Source organism: Pinus tabuliformis, chromosome 4_2 (genome assembly GCF_031772625.1).
Source record: "Pinus tabuliformis cultivar Carrire ecotype Pingquan chromosome 4_2, CPIR1, whole genome shotgun sequence".
Classification (NCBI taxonomy): domain Eukaryota; kingdom Viridiplantae; phylum Streptophyta; class Pinopsida; order Pinales; family Pinaceae; genus Pinus; species Pinus tabuliformis.
The window spans coordinates 555952861-555980406 of record NC_142304.1 but is presented as its reverse complement, the minus strand read 5'-3'; positions in this window follow the sequence as shown (position 1 = coordinate 555980406).

Below are 27546 nucleotides of genomic sequence, written 5' to 3'. Positions count from 1 at the left end.
CCCACAAGGGTTACAAGGGAGTCCAACAAGCATGACCAAATCTTGTATTTCCTGCGTGCATGCCTCTCCAAATACGCAGGTTTATGCGCTCAATGATAGATCCCATGGTTTAAAGACGCCGGAACACGTCTCTAGCCAAAAAAAAAATTTGCTAAGAAATGGAGATCCCACCGGCCCTGTAAAGTGCTCTGATACCACTTGTTATGCTCTTAACCTGCAAAAATATACCCAAATACAGAATATGCAAAGAAAGATACCCAGAACATATATTAATGAGAGACAACAACAAATATTTTATTATTCAGAAAGCAATGTTCACTGGCCTCTTCGAGGGGGCAACCTCCAATAGAGCAGAGCTCAATTCAAAAATAAGACACGATGCTCCTCGCAGGGAGTCTCTATCCTTTATATATGACTCATACATGCAATACCAAGGATCAATACCATGGGTTTTATTAATACCATCTATCTAATACTACGACCCATTTGCAACTAACTGTGGTCCCGTCATTAATTGCGGGTTAACCACTTACAATTATTAATATGGGCTTTATTGACTCTTGACTATGACTCGATCCCATTACATAAATAAGGGGGTTAGGGTGGGACCCTAACAGCAAGTTGGTATGTCAAGGTATCTATTATCATATTCTTTTCTTCTAAACAGATTTTGAGTTTAGAGATTTCTTCATGAAAGTTTTCCTCTTCTAAAGCATCCCAAAAATCATCATTGTCATAAGACATGAGAAGTATATAATCATCACTATTAGATAAAACATCACTATCCTCTTCTAAACTATCCCAAAAATCATCGCTATCATAAGCCATGAGAAGTCTGTAATCTTGACCAGTTTCATCTTCATCACTATTAGATAAACCATCGCTATCTTCATGAGTATAGTAACTCCTTCTATTCACAACTTGTTTCCTATTCCCTTTTGCATATTCTTTTCCTTTTTCATATTTATCTTTATGAGGACATATGGAAGCATAATGACTGACTCTACCACAAGCAAAGAATTTGAAGGGTAGCTTACCTATGAACCTTCCAGAACCCCGTTGAAGCTTCTTGACAAAACTTACCTCATCTTCTTCATCTTAAATGTGTCCTGATTCATTGTGTTCTTCCTTTTCTTTTCCTTCTGCTAAATCTTTAGATGTGGCTTCTCTCATATCTGATGGACCTCCTTTTCTCATCTCAATAGTAGTTAGGATTCGGTGAAGCTATGTCATAGTAATATTCTGCAAATCCTATTTTTCTTCTATGGCAGACACTTTTGATTCAAATTTAGCAAACAACGATCTCAAAATTTTCTCAACTAAGGTAACTTCATTTATTTATTCACCCAGATTCTTCATACAATTAACAACCTCATCTATACATAAGAAGTAACTAGCTATACTCTCATCACTATGCATCTTAAGAGTTTCATACTGAATTCTGAGAGTTTGAAGCTTAGCACGTTTTACCTGAGAGTCTCCTTCGTAGCTCTGAATGATTTTGTCCCATATCTCTTTAGCTGATTTGAGCTGCATGACTTTGACAAACTCTGATTGTGACAAAATTCCCAATAAAGTATTGACAGCTTTGGCATTAGTTTCATATTGCTTTTTACCTGCTGTGTTTGTAGGAATTGCTGTTGGAAATTTATATCCTCCTTCCACAATTTCCCAGACATCTGTTCCAAGAGATTGTAGATAGGCTGTGGTTCTTATTTTCCAATAAACAAAGTTGCTCCCATTGAAGATTGGCGGTCTAATGGATCCCATGCTTTCGTGATTATTCATCTTGATGGATCTTCCTTCAAGTGATCAAGCTTCTTCCGAAGGATGTACTCTGATACCAATTGTTGGAAACAATACTGAGAGGGGGGTGAATCAATATTATTATATCAATAGTTTTATTTCTCAAACAGATTTATATACGCTACTTCAATGAAGTGAACTAGCGTGTACACGTAATTGTGATTAGAGAAACCAACGTATATCCAAAGAACTTGTGATTTAGACAATTTATCATGTGTTGATCTTAAACCAGTACATTAGTAACATATTAGATAGTGCAGTAAAAGAAGAATAAAACATCACAAATAAGAAAAACACATGAACACCAATATTTAAGGTGGACACCCAATGTCGGTGAAAACCACCTGCTTTTGTCATCTCTTTCTTCTTTTAATAATAAGAAAATCTGATTACAAACTTGTACTAGTGCAGACTCATACCAGTTCTCAGGCTTCTACCTGCAGAAGGTTACAACCTTCTCTCATTATCCATCTTCTACTAGAAGGGAACTACAACACCCTAGCTCTTGTACTAGCCAATATGTTTACTAGTACGTAGGTACCAGCCTACAGAAAAACTCCACTCTTCCACCAAGGACCATGTTTCATGAATTTTCAGACTGGATGCTCCTAGCACATATCAAGACATATGAAGACCTTGACTCATCAATAACCCATCAGAAATTTGGAAACTCAAACTTCATCAACCAACATGCAGTTAATCTGAAACAATCAGATCATTGTCACCAGAACACTGTGCTGAACCCAAACACCTTCACCAAAGCGAACCAACATACAGATCTGCAAATGCATACTTCATAAACCAGACCAGAACATTTACAGTGTAAATCATGCGTTAGCATTTAGATCTAGACTATCCATGATCAAACCATATAATAATAATTCATTTTAGGTCTCATGATCCTGATCCATCATTAGATCTCATCCCCATCAACCGCTAAGGTTCATCCTTAGTTTAGATCAAGCAAAGCACCATAAACCCATAACATGCATATTTTCTTTTGATCTCACTCTTCATAAGATATTCATTACTTGCACACTTGGCCTAATGATCTTCTCCTCCTTATATAGTTTTAGGCCTTTCTCAATACCTTGGACCAAAACCACTTAGGACCAATACCTTGGACCAAATACCTCGGACCAATACCTTGGACCAAATACCTTGGGCCATATACCTCAGACCAATACCTTGGACCAAAACCTTGATTTTCCATCCCATACGTGCTTTTCCTTCTGTGAAAGTGCGTGTATACGTATACGCACTTTTTGTTCTATGGACCAACGTGTATACATTTTTTTGACTAAGTGGACCTACATATACTTCTTAAACTACTTTACATCAACCTTTTCCTTTACCTTCTTTATTCTGATCAGTAGACCTTAGTTCCATCTTCCCGTTCTTCTATACCAGTGCCCTGTTACCTCTGAATAGACATGTTACACTGTAATTTTCATATTACTTCTGAAATGATTCATTTGAACTACCCTACATTTTGTCACATCTGTAAACACAACTGCCATGCATTATGTTACATTTGATATCTCTCCTGTAGATTCATCTAGTTATGTAGATTCATCTCATTACCATATACAAGTGAGTTGTTCTACTACAAGTGGGTTGCCATCAAGTACAACACATACATCATAATGCCAACAACTTCCACCATTTTCTTGACCCCGAAATGCCCAGTGGCCCAACTATAGTGTGCTTCCCAAATCATCTTGGCATGCTCGCTTGAAGGAACACAAAGCTGACCTAGGTGGCATAACAGGGCGTCCTGTGTTGGGTGTGGAGCATGATTATTTAGAGGTCTTTGTTTCAGCTGGATGTATACCCCAGGAATTTTGTACACCCCTCCATGCGGGGGGGTGCGGGGGGAACTTGTTCCCCCCGTGGGGGTTTGGGGGGGCGATCCCCCCAGATGGGGGGTTCGGGGGCCAACAGCCCCCCGGCGAGGGTTTCGGGGGAAGCACCCTCGAAGCTAAGAAAAGATGTAAAATTACCTTGTAAAAGTATAGTAATTTCTAGTCAATCTAGGCCGTTCACTAGGCGGATGATCTGACGGTAGAACTTATGTTTAGTTTAGGGTTTTTTTCCCTAGAAGGCAACCCCTCTCTTTGTATGAGGGCATTGTATTGAGGTTGTGTAATAGATGTGTATTCTCCGAGCGAGAAACAGAGAGGTGAGACTGTGAGAGAAAACAGAGGATATTGTAGCGGATTTGCTGTAGGTTGTGTCTCTTAATTTTGCTGGATAATAGAAAGGAAGGATTGGCTGTTTAGGGTGGACGTAGCCCAAACTGGGTGAACCACGTATACCTGTGTCTCTCTCGTTTTATGTGTTTTCTGTGTTTATCTTTATGCAATATTCTATGTGTTCCACTGCTCTGTAATATAAAATTTTCTAACATCCTAGAGGTGGAAATCTGGAACATGCTAACCCTCCAAGGGTTTCTGGTATGTGTCGCCAAATTCTGGGTCACTTTTGTAGAGAAGTGGCCAATCAGAAGTCTTGTTCCCACAAGAGTTGAGCATGATGGTTAATTCCATGATCAGTGGTCGACTGAGGCAATCTGCAACATTATTGGTGCTACCCTTCTTATACTTGATATTCAAATGGAACTGTTGCAGGTATGTGGACCACTTCTGATGGTGATCATTCTGTAATTTCCCTTGGGTCTGTATGAACTATAGGGGTCGATGGTCTGTGTGGATGACCATTTCCTTCCCTAAAATATAACGCTTCCATTGTCGGCAGACCTGCACAATGGAATACATATCTTTGTCATAAGTGGGATACTTCCGGACTGTGTCTGAAAGTGTCTCATTGTGATATGTCACTGGATGCCCATGTGGAGTAAGGACTACCCCAATAGCATAGTCAGAGGCATCTGTCTCGACCTCAATTGGTTGTTTCAAGTCTGGTAATGAAAGAACTGGTGTCGAGAAAAGGAGATGTTTCAACTCTGTGAATGCCTTATTTTGGGATTCATACCAAAAGAATTTTGGTTTCACTCCTCCCTTGGTGACTTGACTCAAGGGGCAAGTGATATGAGAAAATCCCAACATGAACTTGCGGTAGAAGTTGGTAAGACCCAGAAAGCTACGAAGCTTTGTCAGAGTGGTTGGAGATGGCCAATCCTGAATGACTTGGAACTTGGCTAGATCCACATGCACCCCCCGTTCATCAATAATGTATCCTAGATACTAAACCTGGGTCATGACAAAAGTGCATTTCTCCAAATTGGGACATAACCTTTGTTGCCGCAATGCTTGGATAACTTGTCGGATGTGTTGGAGGTGCTCTTCCCAACTCTGGCTAAAGATGAGGATGTCATCCAAGTATACCACTACAAATGAGCTGGTAAATGGATGCAAGATGTCATCCACTAGCCTCATGAAGGTTGTAGGAGAATTCACCAGCCTGAAAGGCATAACCAACCATTCAAAAAGGCCCTCCTTGGCTTTGAAGGCAGTCTTCCACACATCAAAGGGTTCGATTGGTACCTGGTGATATCCTAACTTCAAATCAATCTTTCTGAAATATTTTCCCCCCTTCAGTTGGTCCAGGAGGTCATCAACTCATGGGATTGGGTACCTATTACAGATAGTGATCTTGTTCAGTGCCTGATGGTCAATACAGAGTCTCCAAACCCCATCCTTCTTCTATACCAACACGATCGAGCTCCCACAGGGTGACGAACTCAAATGGATGTGACCTTTTTGCAGCATCTCCTGAATCTACCTCTTGATTTCATTGTTCTCCAGAACAGAGCGTCGATAGATTGGTACATTGGGCAGCAGTGCACCTTGGGTTAGATCAATGGAGTGCTTGACCTAACAGTGCAGAGGAACCCCTACAGGGGAGGTGAATATGTCCTCATACTCCTCCATGACCTTGTCCATCTATATTTGTCGTGTGGAGGGGCCATGTCTAGAGGTTGTGGCCACCATCTTATTATTTCCTTAAGGGCGTATCATAAGGAAAAAAAAATCTTGGTTTTGGAAATGAGCTTACTGCATTGTTTTGTAGTAACCAAATATATGGCGGTAGGTGGGGCTACCTTTGGTATCCTGTACAACTTATTTCCCAAAGTAACAATAACAACATGAGGCCTTGATTCATACACATCACCTCGCTTCCACATGTATGGTTGGCCTAATAATACATCACAAACATCAAGGGGAGCAACATCACACAATACCTCATCTGTGAATGGCTTGATGTTGTATGGAAGGCGACATAACTAGCTCACACGAAGATCCCATTCTTGGTGAAACCACCAGATTGTGTACGATTGTGGATGTGTTGTGGTCAGTAAGCCTAGCTACTTCACAACCTCTGCTGAAATGAGATTCTTTTGGCTCCCGCTGTCAATAATGAACTATAGTGGGGAGCCCTTTACCCACATCTGGGAGTGGAAGAGGTACTCCTCCTCCTCTAGATATTCGGGTTCCTCCTTCTGTATCTTCGTGGTGGAAATAGTGGCATTGGGCTCCACATCGATAATCTACTTCCCTTTGTCATTCCCCTTAGCAGGTTCTAACTCAGGGTCGGAACATGCATCTGATTCTGAAACCTTTAGCTCATCCACCAATGACTGCTTGGCCCGACACTCACTTGTGCTGTGATTGGAGCTCTTATGGAACTCACACCACTTTCTCGTGTCCTTTTTTGGCTTAATGGCACTGTTCTTTGCTTGCTGCTTTGGTGGGATGTCTTGGGTTGCCCCGCCTTGGCTTTGTCCTTTGTTCACCGGTTTGGGAGTACCTTTCCCTTGCTTCAGATTCATAGATCCAAAGTCTCACTTCTTCTATTTAAACTTTTGCTCGATCTTGATGGCATATCGGTATGCCATGCCAAGCGAGGAGATGTTCATGAATTCTATTTCGTCCTAGATGTACCTCTGTAGGCAGTCGCGGTATTGAGTATCAAATGCTGCTCTGAATCCTTGATACCAAACTTTGTGTGAAGGGTATGTAAAATATTGGTAAACTCCAGCACATCTTGGCCCCTTCCCTGCCACAACATGATCCACTTTATGTATTGGTCCTCATAGCTTCTGTCAGGGTAGTACTGCTCCTTGATGGTAGCCTGGAATCAATTCCAAGTGGGTCTGGCTGAAAACAATGAGGCCGTACTTTCATCCTTCTGCTCGTAGTAGGTTTCCCACCAGTCCTTGACATGGGGTGTGGCTTTGAGAAGAGCGAAAGTAATCTTTTCCCGATCGGAAAAATCATGAACAAAAAAGTACCCTTCTAGCATATTTAAGCAGTTATCTATGGCATTTGTATCTATCTGACCTTCAAATATGGGAATGTCAGTTATCTTGTACCTTAAATGGTGTGGCACTTCCAGAGTAGCTGCTGGAAGTAGATGTGTCGCCCCTGGGTAGCCACTGAAGGATCTAGGAAAATTTTTCCATCATCGCATTCCTTTGTCGCTCAAGGGCCTCTTCGAGCAAAATTTTGATAGGATCTCCTACCCCCTCATCTCTCTTTTCATCCGCCATGGGAGGCCGACGGGATTTGCGAGGTTGGTTTTACAAAGGTTCGACCAGTTCAAGCCCTAACTCCTTATATCCCGACCTCATTGGGGACATGCAAAGAAATACAAATAAAGAGCAGACCCCTATGATACCACTCATCCCGATTTAAATGGGAACGCAACAAATTACTAATATAACCATACATAGAGAGATGCAAAAGAAATAATTCTTCATTTCAATACTGTAAAATACTGAAATATGCTTACAAACAGAAATGGAAATAAACTAACTAGGGCAATGGTAGCTTATCTCTAAGAAGCGATGTGGCGGCTACATGCCTTTGAACTATCTTACAATGAGGCTCGAAGGCCTATTTATTGTTGAGCAACAATGGAAAACCCTAAACATCCAAAAACCTAGCCCTAGGAGATGAGGCGCCAAACTATGGACCTCGCTTTGGGTAAATTTGTACATCAACTTCCTCGAGTCATAACTTTGGCATATGGTCTCTGTTTGACGTGCACAATACCTCGATAGAAAGATCTATCCAAGGAATACAATTTTGGGAAGAGAAACATCGGTCCATGCACCCATGTTGCTCTCAGTTTTCCCAAAAAACGTTGTTTAGGGCCTCAAAACGGCTCCAGAAGTTCAGAACCCAAAAAAATACTAAAAATAGTAAACTGTGCTACAATTAAGGAAACTAAAACTGAAAGAAACAATGGTGGAGGTCCAAGTGGAATTGGCGGGTGGCCACCAATATCCACCTGGATCAATAAGGGTATTAAAAAGTACAAATTTTGCATGATTATCTATAATTCATAGTCTAATAGATAAACATGAAAAGAATAGTAAAAAATGCTATCTTAAATCTATTTGTGAAGGTATTTTGAATATAATTACTCAATAATTAATGCTTTTTTAATGCATACCTTACTAGGAAGGAACAAAACAACTAACTTATTGTGAAAGATTGCAAATGGCCCTTGGATATTTTCACAAATGTAGAATTGAGAAGACAAACTCTCTGTATATGACCATTTTTCCTTCGACATTAAGCCTTTAACTAAATACTACATAGTAAGTAGGGAGTCTCCTAAGATTGTGAGCTCATTCACCTATTTTCCTTTGGAAATCAAGATACCATGATAAAACCATGAATCTCTTCCCGATTGTTTTTTATATGACCAATTCCCCATGAGTACCTGAACCATACATCATCGTCAAGGCCATGAATATCCCCTTCTCCTCTTTCTACTCTTGGATTTCCATTGGATGCCCTTCAAAATAGAGAATCCTTGCTTGTCTACTATTCTCCCTAATTTTGAATTATACATGTGTCATTTTAAGATTCTACCATTCTCCCATCTTTTATTGATCCCAACTAGTAATCAATGGAATGTTATCCATACCTATGAAATTATTGATTCATACTTTCTCCGGCTGATCTAGTTTTTTATATGGGAGCTACAATATTGTGATAGAGCTTAAAATTCGACACACAATGATAATTCTTTAATTGTAGTACTTTTGGGAGGAGAAATATTTTTATCATGTATCGCATTATTCCTTGGAAGCCAAATTTTCCAGCATATAAGTTCAAAATTGTTTCCCAATACATTTTTAGAAGAGGTTTTCACGTAAGATATCCTTTGTAACTATTTTCCCAAGAGGTGAATAACTCTTACATAGAAAAGGACCATTTGACCCTCCTGTGGAGAGGTGATGTTGTCTCTATCCATAACTTTTTCATATATGCGTATTCTGAAAAAATATGAGAGATATGTTTCACTCATTTCATGTAAAGGGACCATATTAAGGGGCCATCGATGCCTCTCTTTCTAACATTGTCAATTGACAATTTTGTTTATGTGCAGGGAGACAACTAAAGGAATTCACCTTTGGATAAGCATTATTCTTCCATATTTTTTCCAACTGTAGAGCTTTGGAGCAACACTCTACTAAAACAACAAAGCCATATAACCTTCATTGACTAAATAATTTAATTCATTCCAACCAATTTGATCTTCTTCCTCCTTTATCTAAGGCACACAACCTCTCAATTGTTCATGGAGCTTGGAATCGAAATAATGGAGATTTGGTGGAACATTCCTTAAGTTCAAACTCATCCAATTTTCGTATTTGTCGCAATTGGAGATGTCATCCAATGTAAATTTCCTTTGAACAAAAAAACATTCTCATGAGGGAAGGTATTCACAAAATCACTGAATAGGTCACTAGTCCATAATCATATCAATCCAATACATTAATATTGTTATAATATCTTGGATTGCAAAACAACCCTGAGAGGATGAGTGGGGATTTTGAAAAAAAATAATTTTCAAATTGAGGTACATCCTTTCATTATCTCGATGGATTTCAAAAATCAACCGTTTTCTCCTTAAATATAATTTTCATTCAAGACTAATTTATGTCAATATTCCTCTTGGGTGACAAATATCTAAGCTAGTTTTTCTCCTAGTTCCTTACTCATTACCAATGGATCTCACATTCCCCAAACCCCATGGTTTTTAGGGGCATCCTCCAGAGCCTATTTAAGAAAATTGATTTTTTTTGGAGCCTTCCTTACCACCTTCCCATAATAATTGTCAATTTCTTTCGCTAAAGCGAAAGGATGCTCTATCGAGCAAGGGGAAGTGAGAATTGGTATAAAGGAAAAGAAAAGAGAACCACATTGATAAGAATAACAAGTCCAACAAGGTTGAGCCATCAAAAGTACCAAGAGGAAAATTTTGTCTTAAATTTTGATGGGATTTTTTCCCATGCTTGAGATGGATGTGTTTTCAAGTAGGCTGGAATTTTGAGATATTTTGATCTCTTCCATTATTCAATTGTTTGAAAACCAAAATTTAATATAATTTGTCTTTGATTCCTTAATGATACATTCCATGCATAAATATGAGATTTCCCTTAGTTCATTTGACCTCTAAAGGATTCAAGAAAGGAATACATTTTTTTTTTAAATCTTCTAGCTATTATTGTGGAGGCACCCCTAGTAAGAGTTTTTCATGAGAAAATTGAGAGTAATTGATGCTTTTGATATGTATAGAAAATATAAATCCTTGAAGGTTCACACATCTCCTTTCATATTCCATCTTACGACTAAGAGAATCTGCCAAGATAATATATAAGAAAGAAGATAGAGTGTTGACTTAACAGATGAGAGGCCCAAAAGAAATAAGCCACTATTTGAGCAATGAAAGGGGAAATTGGTGGTGCTTTGATACATAAAGAAACTCAATGAGTAAATTTAGCATCAAATCTAAAATTTTCCATTACTTTGAAAAGGAATTCATGACTTACTTTGTCAAAGGCATTTACCATATCTAGTTTGATGATAATCTATTTGCCTTTCCATTTTTGGCTAGAGTTTGCTTCCTCTTGAACTGCTATGATACTATAAAATATTTGTATATATTATGCACTAATCTTCTCTAATATAATGAGATAATTTTGGGCAAAATATGCTTAATCCTTTTTACCAAAATATCTGAGATCATTTTATAAGAGGCATTATAGAGTGATATCATTTGAAATCTTAAAATGGAAGAAGGATTTAGATATTTTGAGATCACGGGTAAAAATGAACAATTAAATCCACCCCCTTAACAATGTTTCTTTAAATTATAAACCACTATTATTCAAAATTTAAATTTTATTACCTCCCAAAATGTTTTGCGAAAATGAGAAGAGAATCCATTCGGTCTTGTTGCTTTGTCTAGATTGAAGGAAAATATTGGGTTATTTTACGAGTGCATTGTGCATCATTGTTGTCCTATGAAATAGACTAAGGAACATCTTCTAGAATTCATTGTTCCACTTCAGGATTGTCGGGGCCTGTGGAACTATACAAATAGTTGAAGTGAGATTGCCTCCTATTTGAGCGATGAAAAATCTGGAATTTCTATACCTCTTGCAACAATCTCTTTAATATTTTTTTTGAGAAACTATTTTATGCTTTCTTATGAAAAAAATTATGTGTTCATGTATCTAGCCTTTAGTCAAATTCTTGTATATTTTAAACACCAAATATCATATTCATATTTGAGAGCTTTATGATATGCTACAAATTCGTCTCTTTCTTCTTGCAATAGATCATGTGTCAGTAACCTATTCTTCCTCTTATCTTGTATAATTTATATTCGTTTTCCATGTACTTTCATTTTTCCCCATTTTTTTGATTGCTATTTTCGAGCCCATTGTTTTAATGAAATATTAAAGCTCTCGATCATGTTCTATGATATCATAACTAGGATTCCTAATACCCACACACTCCAAACCTTCTTCACCAGATCACTGAATTTTGGTGAGTTTTTCCAAATCAAACAATAGGAAAAGGCCAGTGGCTTGAAGTCAATATTCTGACTTGATCCAAGGGAGCATTCTGGAACTGAAAAGTATTTTTTGGGATAAGAAAGAACATGAAATTAAGAATCTATCTAACCTAGTAGCAATATGGCCTAATCTAGTCTGCTTATTGCAACAAGTGAATTTGTTAATGGAAAATTTTCTATAATTTTATTTTTTTTATGGATAAGGTGTTATAAATGTTCTAGTTGGAAATTATATTGAATGTGATATCCCCCATTTCTCTACCACTCATGTGGGGTTTGTATTGAAGTCACCCCCCAGTGTGCACTTTTACTTAAAAATCATGCCCCTAAGGGACACTAAGGAATTACAACAATCATTTCTTTCCCTAAATTGAATAGACATGTAAATTTTAGTAGCATGGCATAATTTTATTGAAAGAATGTATGAAATGAGTAGATAAGTAATGAGATGTTGAGATTGATTTAGCAATTCGAGTGATGATTGAGACCACATGGTGGATATCCTACTTGAAGCTCCTCTTGTAGTAATGGAAATAATCCCACTACCATTCCAAATATTCTATACATCTTGGAAGACCTATTAATATCCCATTTTTATGCCATCGAGTAGGAGAACTAAGGATCTCTATTTCTTGATCAAACATTCCACTTCTTCCATCATTTTTTCTAATCTGAATCCCCTACAATTCTGTTAGTCTTCCAACGCAACTTCCTAATCTAAACTTAAATAGGAACACAATAAATTACAGATATAATCATAAATATAGAGATGCAACAAAAAAAACTTACTTTCATTAATAGAAAATTATTGAACTATGCTTTCAAACAGAATGGAAATAAGATAGCTCGGGCGATGGTAGCTTATCTCTAAGAAGACGTGTGACAGCTACATGCCTCTAAAATGTGTTGCAATGAGGCTTAAAGCCCTATTTATTATTGAGAAACAATGTAAAACCCTAAACATCCAGATATATAACCCTCGGAGATAAAGTGTCAAAATTGTGGGCCCCGTTTGGGTAAATTGGTACAACAACTTCCCTAGGTCATAACTTTCGCATATGATCTTCATTTCGCTATAATAATACCTTGTTTTGAAGAACTCAGAGAGTGGGCCAAAAGAGAATAGGTTATCTAAGCTTGGTTTATTTTTTCCTCCCATTTTTCCCTAAAAATGTTGTTCAGGGCCTCAAAACGGCTTCGGAAGTTCATGACCTAAAAAACTGTCAAAAATAGTAAACTACGCTACAATTAAGGAAACCAAAAAACTGAAAGAGATAGTGTTGGGGGTCCAAGTGGAATAGGCGGGTGGCCACCAATATCCACCTAGATCATTCGTCCCCCCTTCGGAAGTAATGGTCCCCATTGCGTTGAGTGCCTCTAAGAGATGGGGAAACTTCTGCTAAACTTGGTCCCTCGTGAGCCACTTGCCTTGGTGAAGGAGTTGGCCAGCTTTGAAAACCCAATACAGTTGGATCTTCTATTGGTGAGTGCTCTTGATCTTTGTGTCCATGATCCGATCAGTGGTGGCATGTTTAATGCAGTTTGGGTTTAGCTCTATTGGTGTGAGTTGTTCTACAATGTCAGATGTGTCCAACAATGGTGGAAAGTATGGCTAAAGGTGGTCTACATTGAACACTGGGTGCAGACCAATGAATAGTGGAATGCTAAGCTCGAATTCATTGTCCCCTACAGCCTTGGTGATGGTGTATGGACCATATAAAAGGGGGTGAAGCTTGCGGTGGGGTCTAGCGAGGGGATCCGTCTGCAAATGTAGCCAAATTTTGTCACCCACCTGGAACTTGTGTGGCACCTGATGCTAATCATGGTGCTACTTGTAATTAGCATTGGCTCTATCCAATATATCATGCACATGTTGGTGATACATTGAATGCACTCAATGAAGTTGTTAGCCCTGTCAGCTTCAGACTAGACATGAGACGAATCTACTTGAGTAGCTACAAATGGTATGACCACATCAATGGGACATAATGGCTGAAATCCCAGCCCTACCTAAAAGGGGTTGTGGCCTGTTGAGGTGTGGAGACCTCCATTGTAACTGTGTTGGATAGAGGGGAGGCTTTCATCCCATGTGCGTGGATGCTTCAAGTTGTACATGCATAGAATGTGTACGATCATCCTGTTTACAACCTCTGTTTGGCCATCAGTTTGGGGATGGAAAGTGGTGGACTTAGTAAGTTTTGTATCCAGTATCGACCAAATTCTTGACCAAAATGCACTATGGAATGTGCTATCCCAATCTAAGACAATGGACTATGGGATACCAAAGTGTCCCCACACTCGCTCAAAGAAAAGCTTAGCAGTGGCCTTTGTTGTGATACTCTTCTTACAGGCCACCATGATGGTCATCTTAGAGAATCTACTGACGATCACAAAAACGCAATCATTTTCATGCTTAGTACAAGGAAGTCCTGAAATGTAATCCATGGAGAAAGATTCCCAATGCCAACTAGGAGTAGGTAGAGGAGTATATAGACCTTGCTTCTTGATGGTTGGTTTGGAAATGACGTAGGTAGTGGAGGACCTAATGTACTTCCAAACATCTTGACGAAGTTTCGGCCAATAAAAATACTTATACAATACCGCCACTGTTTTTTCTACCCTGAGATGTCCAGTGACCTGATTGTAGTGCACCTCCCAAATCATCTTGGCACACTCGCTTAAAGGGACACAAATGTGTCCCAAGTGGCATAACAGTGCATCTTAAAGGTGAAAATTTGGAACTTTCTTCCCTTCGAGGAGTGTCTAGTATGTGCTCCAGAATTCTGAATCACTCTTGTAAATATGCAGCCACCTTGATATTCATGCCCACAGGAGTTAAGCATAGTGATCAGCGCCATGAATGGTGGTCAGTTGAGGAAATCAATGACATTATTGATGTTTCCCATCCTATACTTAATATTCAAATGGAACTCTTGCAGGTAGGTGGAACATTTTTTATGGCGATCATTCTGCAACTTCCCTTGTGTTTGTATGAACTCTAGAGGTTAGTGTTCTATGTGGATGACCGTTTCCTTTGCCATAATGTAATAGTTCCATTGATGGAAGGATTGCATAATGCAATACATTTCTTTGTCGAAAGTGGGGTACTTTCGAACTGTGTCTAGAATTGTCTCACTGTGGTAAGTCATTGAATGCCCATGTTGAGTAAGAGTTGCACCAATAGCATAGTCAGAGGCATCTGTATCAATCTCAAATGGTTGTTGCAGGTTTGGTAATGTGAGCACCAGTGCAGAATAGACGTGATTATTTAACTCGGATAACGCTTGTTGTTGGGTTTCCGACCAAAAAAAAAATTCTTTTGCTTCACCCTTGGTCACTTGACTTAAAGGCCAAGTGATATGAAAGAACCCTAACATGATCCTACGGTAGAAGTTGGCATGAACCAAAAATTTGCGAAGATATGTTAGAGTCCTTGGGGCTGGCCAATCCCAAATGACTTGTATCTTCGATAGGTCCACATGTAGACCCTTCTCATCAATTATGTAACCCAGATATTGAACCTAGGTCGGGCGAAAGGTGAATTTACCCAAGTTAGCACACAAATTGTGTTGTTGCAGGGTTTGAAGGACCTGTCGAATATGGTGGAGGTACTCGTCTCAACTCTGGCTGAAGATCAAGATTTGATTTACATACACCACCACGAATGCATTGGTGAAGGGTCAGAAGATGTATTCCATCAGTCTCATGAAGGTTGCGAGGGGGTTCATCAATCCGAATGGAATGACCAACCATTCAAAAAGGCCCTCCTTGGATTTGAAAGTACTCTTCCACGCATCAGAGGGTTCGATTGGCACCTAGTGATAATGTGAATTCAAGTCAATCTTGCTGAAATACTTGGCCCCTTTGAGCTGGTCAAGAAGGTCATCAATATGTTGGATTAGGTATCTATTCTCGACAGTGATCTTGTTCAACTCCCGGTAGTCAATACAGAGCCTCCAGGTCCCATCCTTATTCTCTAGCAATATAATTTGGCTCCTAGATGGTGATGAGCTTCGCCTGATGTGCCCTTTCTGCAATAGTTCATGAATCTTCCTCCTGATCTCATCATTCTCTAGAATGGAGCGTCGATAGATCGGTACATCGATCAGATCGATGGAGCACTTGACCTGACAGTGCAGTGATACCCCTATAGGTGAGGCAAAAATATCCCTGTACTTGTGCATAACCTTGTCCATCTGTTTTTGTTGTGCAAAGGAGCCCTGCCTGGAAGCCATGGCCACAACCTTCTTCTGTCCATGAGGGTGAATCATAAGGAAAAAAAAAATCCTAGTCTGGGAAATGATCTTACTGCATTGCTTTATAGTGATCAAAGAGATGGTTATAGGTGGGGCTACCTCTGGTATCCTATACAACTTTTTTCCCATGGTAATAATCATAGAGCGAGGTCTAGACTCATATACAACATGTTGCTTCCATAAGTATGGTTGTCCTAACAATACATCAACATCACATAGTACCTAATCCATGAAGGGCTTGATGTTGTAAGGAAGGCAACACTGTTGGGTGACGCGAAGATCTCGTCCTTGGTGAAGCCACTCAATGGTGTACAGTTGTGGATGTGCTATAATATTTAGGCCCAGCTGCTTCACAACCTCATCTAAAATGAGTTTCGTTGACCCCCGTTGTTGACAAAGAACTGCAACGGAGAACCCTTCATGCACATCTGTGAGTGGAAGAGGTGTTCCCCTCCTCTGGATCTTCAGGCTCAATATTTTGGATCTTGGTGGTGGCCATGGTGGCACTGGGCTCTGCATCAATGACTTTCTTCCCTTTGTTAGTTCCCTTATCAGGTTCTGATTCATAGTCGAAACATGCATCTGATTCAGAGGCCTTCAGCTCGGCCACGAGTGACTGCTTGGCCCGACACTCACTTGTATTATGAGTGGAGATTGTATGGAACTCACATCATTTTCCCATGTCCTTCTTTGTCTTCGTGGTGTTGTTATTTTCTTGCGACCTAAGCAGGCTATCTTGGGTAGCCCCACCCTAGCTTGGTCCTTTGTTCTATGGTTTAGGGGTGCATTTTCCTTACTTTGGATTCACAGATCCAAAGTCCCGCTTCTTGTGTTTAAAATTATGCTAAATCTTGAGAATGTACGAGTACGTTGTGCAAAGCAAGGAGATGTCTAGAAACTCCATCTCATCCTTGATGTACTTGTGTAAACAGTTGCAGTACTTAAGCACCAAATGCCGCTCAATGTATCCTATACCCAAATTCGTGCAAAGTGTATTGAAAATATGTGTGAACTCCGACACATCTTGGTCCCTTCCCTACCATAGTGTGGTCCACTTTACGTATTTATCTTCATAGCTACCAAAAGGGTAATATTGTTCCTTGATGGAATCTCCAAAATAATCCCAAGTTGGTGAAGCTGAAAACAACGAGGGTTCACTCTCGTCATTTTATTCATAGTAGGTTTTCCACGAGTCCTTGACGTGTGGGGCAACTTTGAGAAGTGCAAAAGTAATCTTTTCCCGATTGGAAAAGTCGTGAACTGAAAAATATCCTTCTAACATATTTAACCATTTATCTACGGTGTTTGCATCTATCAGGCCTTCAAATATGTGAATCTCGAAGTTAATTTGTACCTTAAAAGGATTGGCACATCTAGAGTGGCTATTGGATGAAGATGCATCACCTATGGGTAGTCGTCGAAGGATCTAGGCAAAGTTATCCATCCTCGCGTCCATATGTCACTCAAGGGCTTCATCAAACAACATTTTAAAAGGATCTCCTGCCCCCTCATATTTATTTTCTTCCACCAGGGGAGTTCATCGGGTTTTGCGAGGTTGATCTTGCAACGGTTCAACTAGATCGAGCCCTAACTCCTTATACCCTGACCTCGTTGCCGACATGCAAAGAAAAATGGAGAAAGAACATAATGCTCTAATACCATTGATCCGAGCTTAAATCAGAATGCAACAACTTACATATATAATCATAAATACAGAGATGTAGCAAAAAAACACTTCATTTCATTAATAGAAAAACACTGAACTATTCTTATAAACAAAACAGAAATAAGATAGCTCGGGCGATGGTAGCTTATCTCCCTGAAGAGATATGGTAGCTACAGGCCTCTGGACTGTATTACAATGAGGCTCAAAGGCCTATTTATTATTGAGAAACAATGGAAAACCCTAAACATCCAAAAAGCTAGCCCTAGGAGATGAAGTGCCAAAACTGTGGGCCCCGTTTGCATAAATTGGTACATCAACTTCCCGGGGTCGTAACTTTGGCATACGATCTTCGTTTGGCTATCATAATACCTTGTTTCGAATATCTCAAAGAGAAGGGTGAAAACAATCTAGAAATACTAGAAGGGATGTTTTTGGTTTCTTTGTTTTCTCTAAAAATGTCTTTTAGGGCCTCAAAATGGCTCCAAAAGTTCACGACCTGAAAAACTACCAAAAATCATAAACTGTGCTACAATTAAGGAGACCAAAAAACTAAAAGAGAGAGTGTTGGGGGTCCAAGTTAAATAGGTGGGTGGCCACCAATATCCACCCGGATCACTTCCATTAGAGCCTTTCCAATTCTTTTTTCTTCCTTGCCTCTCACTTCTTGTGAGATAATCTTGAAAAGGAAGGCCCAAATTTGGATCTTTTAAGGAAGAGGAAATATTCCTCTTTTGAGGTAGATTCCATTGTTTTTTGCTCTTTTATTGGATCATTTTCTAATGGTAGTGTAGATTTAATATTTTTGTCTAGTTCATGCCCTTCTCTTGAACTTTTACCTATTCTTGTGCATTGTTTTAGAGAATTTCCACCTCTTTAGTAAATGAATTTAGTACTTGCAACTATTATTTTTCTCATTTTTTCCTTCATTGGATCCTTTCCCTACCCTAGAGTGGACCACATAGGGTGATATGCTCATTTCCCCTTGTTCGCATTCTCATCTGGATGATTTGGCGATTTTTTTTGTTATTTAGTTGATCCTCTTTCTCTCTTTTGTTGTTTCACTGTTCTTATTCATTCTCTTGTTTCTGTTGCTCCTCCAAATTCATTTGGGACCTTCTTGTGAAGAGGTCATATTCATGGAAAAGTTTGCATTTAAAAGGACGTCGATTATTTTCAACCTCCTCAATATTGGTCGATTTCTTCATATTTAGGGTTATTTTTTATGGGAATCCCTTACCTAGATCTACCTCCAAGCATACATTTTCATAGGAGAAGATCCCCTCTAGTGGCTCAGTTGTATCAATATATTTCTTAGGTGCATTCCCAATATTTCTTATAGTAGTATCATTCCAATAGTGTAGGGCAAAAAGGGATCTTTATGCAAAGAGGAACAATAGATTTGACATAACTTTCAATGTTAAAATATAGGCTCCATTAATCGATATATAATCCTTGGACCCTCATGAAGTAAGACACGCATTGAAAGATCGGGTCCTCATATCCCTATTCTTGAAAATTAAGGTAAAATATTTTTTTTTACAAAAAGTAGAAGTGACATAAACCTTAATCATGGGTTCCCAACTTTTTTTCACCAATAACCTCACATAATGCAAGGAGGGCGAGATCCTCAATGAATCAAGCTACCAAGAAACATTCAAATATTTGCTCGTGCTCTTGACTATGGTGCAAAAACCTCCACCTTTGGAATTTCTTCTAGCTTCATGCAAAAATGAGGAGGCATTTCGTTTTAGTATCAAGACCCATTTGCAACCAATGAGTTAAAAGTAGTGTTATCCATAGCATGGGGTGGGAGAAGAGGTAGAAACTAGACCAATTTGTCCATCTAGCCACAGAAAAAGGTTGTATCCACCGAAACTTTCAGAGTTGTAGGTCTCCTAGTTATATATAAAAGAACTATTAGAGTTGACAATAAAACTATTATATTTATATATTTAATATAAGATGTGTGATTATTTTAATTTTTAGTATGGGGTTCGAAATAAACATTTAAAAAATATTCCAATGTGGGTTATAAATAAAGTTTTTCAATATAAACATTAAGTAAAATAGTTAGTTAGATAGATAGATAGAGCAATGTGAAATACATATATAGAAATACATTTGAATAAAGGGAGACATATATTTATAAAAATATTAATAAAAAAAGGAAACGAACATTTCAATGTGAACAATGTGGAGGATAAATAAAATATTTCAATAGTCGGTAAAATATTTCAATGTTAACTATATACAAACAAGGGAAGCCATATAAATTAAATGGTTAGTAAACACAATTGACATCAATACATGATAAGCATCAAAACACTTGACCCATGATGCATCTCACATTGCAAAGATTAGAAAATAAATAAATCATAAAAGTTAACTAAATACAAGTTTTTTGAATTATTATTGTTATTAATTATCAATAGACATTTGAGAAAACATGTAACGCTATTTTTAACCATGGAGATTCACTTGCACTTGACCATGGAAACTCTTAACAACTAAATAGTTTTAGTTACAATAGCATTGATCAATACCATGGCTTATTAATACCACGTGCTCAATATGATAAGTGTTGATATGGAATTTTGTAATTAAAATAGGATAATAACTTGTTGGAGATATATCTTAACCATTGATTTCGGGGAATACTAGTTAGGTTGTAAGGTCTTCCTTTGGGAAGAACCTCCCGTGACATTGTGTGCCTTCGTGCACTATCAATATGGCGTGTTAGATGATTACAACATTTTCCACCATTAGAGCATCACATAGGCGTTTGGTGATCAAGTGGTTATAGATGTAGGTGTTTCATATTTTGACTACCGAGTTTGTAGGCACCAATCTTGATCACTGAAGCTTGATCATTGTCAGTAATTGAACTGTAAAGGGTTCATATATGTTTGTTTCCCTTGGTATATGCGGTATATTGAGGGATTTTAGACAACACTACTCTGTTTCACATCTACTGAGCTCATTCTTTTCCTCCTCTCCTACCTTAGGCAATGCTTTGCAACTCTAACTTATAGAGACTAATAGTTTATAGTCTCTTATTTTTAGTTCATTGGGGTATCCTTGCTTAAAATTTATGTTATATATAATACTCTTCCCCTCATAGCTTGTACAAGTATTGTCATATACTAGAGAAATGGTTCATGATTATGTAAGCCATTACATACTCCACGGTTCTCTAATTCCATTTTTCTCTCTTCCTTGTTTACATGTCAATTTTCAACTCTAAATCAAATAAGGGATTTCTTAAAAACTCAACTAAGATCTTTCAAAAAGTTTGTACAATTACTAATATTTCACAACCATTGGCGCTACACAGTTTTTTTTCATTTATGTGTTTAAGGGTTCCAACCCTCATGTCAAGGAGGAGTGTAAAATTTGGACCAAAGTGTAACAACCCTAGGTTAAATTTCCATGTAAATAAATAATGTATGGGAATTGTAAAAGTAGAAATAAAATCAAGGTCATCGGACACATATTCCAAGCTAAATGAAGGGGAAAATATTACATTGGGATCCACTTGTGGTTAATTATGGCTATGGAAATTTGCATTGGTAAGAGGCAAAAGTCAGTAAATGGCAAATTAATTATTATAGGCCAGCAAGGACATGAGACAAAAATGAAAAATAAATAAAGGAAAATGAAATAAATTCCACTTCAGTACGTGGGGAAGAGGAAGATACAAGAAAATGAGAAACATAGTAAAAGAATATCCATGCAAGGGAAAATGAAAAAAAAAAAAAAGGAAAAGAAAAGAAAAATAGAGAGAGAGAGAGAGAGAGAGAGAGAAAGAACACTACGCAAAGTAAGAGGAATTTGGGTGGTAGCCAAGAAGAAGGCTTGAACAACATATAGTAAGGGCCAAAAGGAACATAGAAAAGAGTAGTCAATAGGAGGATTTTTTTCGACAACAATGCACATTTTTTATTATCTTGTTGGGATTTGAATGCATGGTTCGTGCATTGTTTTGATGGTCATTTTTTTTATCATTGGCATGTAAATTTTATTTTATTGATAATCATGTACAACCTTGCCTTATGCCATTTCTTCGATATCCATGATCGAGTGGGTTCCCTATTAGGTTGATCTTTGGATTCCGATATATTTTGAATTTTAGTTGAGGTGGTATTAAGGAAATCCCAAGGGTTGAGGATGGAGATGGTTTTATCCAGGTAATCCCTTGATAGGTGGGTCGAGATAGGAAAAATCCTCTCGTCATGGTGAAGAAAGTTTGAGTCATCCAAGATTATATTGGTTTTGATGATTTATGGACCTAGTGTTAAGTGAAATCACTATGGCTTAGAGGGTGGAGGTGGTTTTCCTCTAGATTCCCTATTTGGTTATGTTTTGGTTTATCCCATGTAAATCCACATTCATTCTTGGAAACTGGCATTCGGGTTAGTGGGCTGGAAGGAATGATTAGTTCAGCCAAATCTGTGGCGAGATGGAATGTCTAAGTCCTCGAATTAGTTAGCACTATGCATATGTGATATGTATTATTCATTAATGAAGATCAATGAGCACAAGTTTTGGTTTAATGTGTTGATTATGTGTCTCGTTTGTCATGGTTCCATTACTGGGTAAGTGTATGTTACATGCATAGTGTATTTCTAATTATATGAAGTGATCTTGTTATTGATTTGTTTCCCGCTTTGACAGGCTCTTAGATAATTATTATGGATGCATGAGTTATCTGTTTTTTATTGCATCTAGTATGAGAGGGACACAAGCCTTCTTGATGAACATCTCATGAAACCAATGAAAACAGTGAAGAAGCTATGCCTTCATGACCTATAGGTACCATAGTCACAAGGTGTTTGTATAAATGATTAACATGTAATGGGAAAGCATGAACCAGAACAAAGTATAAGAACAGATCATGGAGACATTCAAATTGTTCAGAGAGCTCTCTAAAATTCTTGGTAGTTGACTTGTATGTTGGTCCTAAATTTCTACAACAAGGTCTATGGCCACATGTAAATATCTAGGAAAACTCATCTACAAACACACTAAGTATAGGTTATCCCTACGTCTAAAGGCCTCTAGCCACACTGAAAGGATGGTATCCATGGATCTCATTAGTGATCTAGGTAAAGAATTGGTTCCAACTCATCATAAATGGTCACAAAGGAAAATATCTTATAAAAGATCGTTAGGTGTCCCTAGGTGTGACAAGTTAGGCCCCATTTCTATAACTCCATGTTGGAATTTAGGTCACACTTAGTAAATATCAACTCATGTTTACCCTAGTAAGCACATAAAAGTGGGTAAATGTGGGGTGGCTTGTTATAGAGGGTTTCATGGTAATAATAGATTGAATTTTATAAACACCACAAGGAATATGTTGTGTCGATGTCAGTATGAGAACCTTAAGAAAATATACTAAATTGGATAACACATGGTTAAGGTAGAACCTGACATAAGTTCCACCTAGAGTTGTGTATCCTCGAAGAAAGAAGAGTAATATAAAACCTACATGAATCCTTTATATGACAGTAATGTCGCTTAAAACTACTTATTGTGAGCTAGGTGACCAAACCCTATATTCACATATATGCATTGAAGTTCAAGAGAAAAAGAAATACCTAAATGTAATGAAAACATAATTTTCAATAAAATATATGCAGCTAAATTGTGGAAAAGAAACATTTTCTTTGAAATCTACCAAGAAATATTAGATAGTAGGTTTATGTCTATACTATGCTCTAGTATGTTGGTGATTCATATTTTTGTTTGACAAGAACAACAATTTTTTAAAATGTAGTAAGATAAATTTCCACAAAATGAATTTATCTAAATATAGATTCTAAAGCCAATAGTGATGATAGATTCCATGCAAATGAAATTCATGGTATTTTATAAACAATAGGGTTTTCAAAAGAAATAATAAGTATAAAGCTACATTTCTGATTAATCCCAAAAAATTCTCAACCAAGGTACCTTTTCCCATATAATACATAGCCATAAGGGTAAACCTAAAAATAAATAAAGATGTAATTTTTATTGAGAGACCTTTATTTATACAAAAAGAAAAATAGAGTCACCCTTGAGTGGCTCTTTTCTAAAAAATGTAATGTAACCCTCTCATTATTAACAATGTGGCGTGGCCAAATTGAATCCATCATTCTTGTTTAGGTACAAACATATCCTTAAGGGTGAGGAGAAACACCTCAAAGCGAACTACACTAGCAGTAAGAAAAATCATTTTAGATAAAAAACAGATTGTCATTCTCCCATGGCTAGTTTGTGGCTAAGAATTGATACCAACTATATGAACCTAAATTAGGGAAATAAGGTACTGAGTAAGGATTTTAATTTTAATAATACGAGGTGAAGAAAGGAAAAATAAAAAGAAAAAATCAAATGGCCAAAAAAAAAATTACTTGTAAAATGTCGTTGTGTGAATCCTTAATTCCTCACTGGAATTGTAAAAAATGAAACATAGGGTTTCCTCAGTTGTCGTTGCGAGAAAACATGGTGTCATGTGAAATAAATTAACAAAGCATTATCTATGGAGCATGTAAACCCTTAGTAAGGCCAGCAAAGAAAATAAAAATGAGGTTCTTTCCTTCGAATCTTTCAAAGGAGAAGAAGAATTCCACCATAGATGAACCTTGCAAATTACCATTACCCATAAAGTGGAGTGAAATTTAAAAGAAATCCAATTCATTTTTAAATGAGAATGTTAGAAAGGAAAGAAAATTTGACCTACTGCAAACATAAAAGGAAATGTGTGAATTTACTAATAAATTTTATTTCAGGACAAAAACATAACTTACTGTAAGGAAAGCCTTTCTGGTTGATTCTAGTCTTCATGCAAAAGAAGTTGAGTAGCACAAGTTGTCCAAAGTTGAATTTGCATGGTGTTAAGAGTTATAATTGATGATTGAAACCCTAGAGACATAGAGCGCCAAACCCTTAGGGAAGAGAGGCAGAATGAGGGTCAACTATGGCACATGAGGCAAGGTAGTTACATAGACCCTTTGTTCTCTTTCCCTAATCCCTAACAGTCTTATATCAACGGACATGTTGTAAGTCTAGGATTGAAAACTAGAGAGGTCAATGTACCAAGCAACACATCCTCCACTCATTTCTAGACAATTCTATAATAAAAATGATATCAACCCCACAAAACTATGTCTACTCCATGCAAACAAAATCGTCGTTTAGTATAAGCCCTTATCACAATGTTTAAACAATGATAATGAAAATTGATGTTCCATTAATATGTCAAAGAGGGACATAATAATACAATTAGTCATAAACATAACTAGTATACATGATAGCGCTATATACATATATAAGATCAAATTCCACCAAACATAGCAACCCTAAATGGAATTTGAGTGTTTATCTATTTATAATAAAACATATCATGAGTACAAGTCACCACGAGAATAATGACACATAGTGCTAGGACAATTGTGTAACCATGTACTTGTTGAGGAATAAAAAAGTATATAGAATTACGAGAATCATTTGAACTATATAATATAGTGGGTTATGTGAAGTATATTATATGGTGGGTTACTCATTAAGATGGAGTGTGTTTTTCTTTTTTTTCTTTTTCTTAATGTGTAAAAAATATCAATTCTTTTATACCATTATTGAAAAGGCACTATGAATTGCACTTGTAAATAGAATAATTCTTTTTTATTACAATGAGTCTCTTTATCTTTAAAACATTTTTTTTCTTAATTTCGCAATCAAGAGAAGGATATAAATATAAAAGATTGGTATAGTAAAACACCTCATAATTAAGGTAGGAAACTACATTATAGGTTGAGGCTCATTGTGACTTTATTCGTAGATATCCCTTGCTTAATCTCTATTGATATGTTTTAATTGCAGTAGTGTTCCTTAATTCATTCTAGTGACTTATGCCTTCAATGACCAGGGTGCAGTTGTTGAAAAGAAAAAAGCTTATATTGAACAATATGGTGACATCCATCTCCTATAGAATTTAAAGATAATGTATGTAGCAATGAGATATTGTATAATCCATGTGTGGGTATTATAAATAAATGAAGTTTCATTTCACCAAGACATTTGGTTATTGGCACATACTATTTCACTTTTATGTTGGCAACCCTTATATCACTAATAGGTAGAGGGTAAGGTTACTATGATGTAGTGATTCAGAAGACCTGGTCACATGTAGCTATTGATATTACATATAATCATTTATTTTATGAGGAATTATGTTTCCTGCCTAGTAGGATTCCTATTGATCTCAAACCCTTTCTTTTGCAATGAAAGGTTATGATCATGTATTATAATTATTGACTTTCTACTATAATTAACTAGACTACTTCATTGGATAGGTTAGCTCACTAAATTATATTGCTAGATCGAGCCTTTATGAGGGAATTAATGTTATGATATTACCAATAACCTGTGGCACACATGATAAAGACTAAAACCCTCAGACACAAATCTGTTGTGTTAAAATAAATTTTGTTTCTCGGGACTTAGTTAAGATAGATTATTGGTATAGATTGCACAGTGAAATTCTACTTGTATTTGGAGTAGATAATGTCTGAAATAAAATAATATTCTTCGTGTGTTATGCCACTAGTGTTCATCCCAATGACTTGCACAATTGATGTTCAAAAGGGGATTTTGCAGATGACTTTAAAAGGTTTTTAAGTATAGTTGTAAGCAATATACCATGTAATTTTGCAACTTTGTTCTAAGAAGATTTTTTCCAATCCGTGTATCAAATGGTGGTTATATTGGCTTTACTGTCTCATGCATATGGGTCATAAGAAGTATGACACTTATTTAAGGTAGTTACACTACTAGTACTTAATGCCTCCATTTTAAATTATGACTTAAATGTAAGAAATTTTGTGGGAACCCTTAACACCATCACAACTATAAGAGGTTGTGCCACATGCAAACATGTCATTTTAGCTTGAGAATAAAAAATTCTTAGACTGCTACACTAAGCCATGATTCCATGAGTACAGGGATCATCACTGTGATAAAACTACCAATAGGCTGAAGAGAGAGTTGGGAATGTCCCAATGTTGTATAGAGGATATATTGCTACCTACACTTTCAATGTTGTTTGCGCATTGTGAGGGGCATAATAAAAATAAAAATAGAAATAAAAACAAAGAACTTGCATAAATTATGTTATTGTAAAGGAACGCATGCCTTCCATGATGTTATTGAACTCATAAGAATATGTTTTAAATTTAGGAAAGTAATCTTTATAGACTTTCCATGATGTTAGTGCATTGATTAAAATCTGGTTTAAATTAAGGAAACTAAAAATAAGCATATATGAATGGATTTTTTCTTATTTCGGGTGGGGTTCATATGGATGTGGCGTGTGGTTACAGTTCAATGAAAGTGAAAGCATATTAGTATGTCGAAATTTCCCCTAAAGGTGCAAATATGCACCAAAGGAATATAAGATTTTGGAAGATTATCTTGAAAAACTAAATCACTAGATATAAGAGAATAAAGATAGATAAAAGATTATTTGAACAAAAAAATGAGAAAACTTTATTAGAAACCTTCTATTTTAGTTGTTGCTTACATGTTGATGGGAAATTTTTGGTTACAAAGTTTTATTATCCCTAAAGTAACATGATTGGTGGGAAATTAGGTAGTTAAATACTTACATAACCACTCAATTTATACAATTCCTTATTTCATTCTTGGAGTATTGAACATTTAGTGGTTTGTGTTGGGCACTAAAAATTGTTAAGACAAAATGGATTATTTTTTACACTATAGCATTCAACTTTCACGAGTCTAGTCAATACAACATACAGGACAACTTCAAAGAGCTAGACAAAAAAAATGGCCATCACATGGAATGTCATTCTCAATGTTGTTGATTTGGTGATTGCAAACAACTCCATCATCTAATTAATTTTTTTCTATTTATTATGTGGCAATTGGACAACTCAATTATGCCAAAGAAGAACAACTGTCTTTTTCATC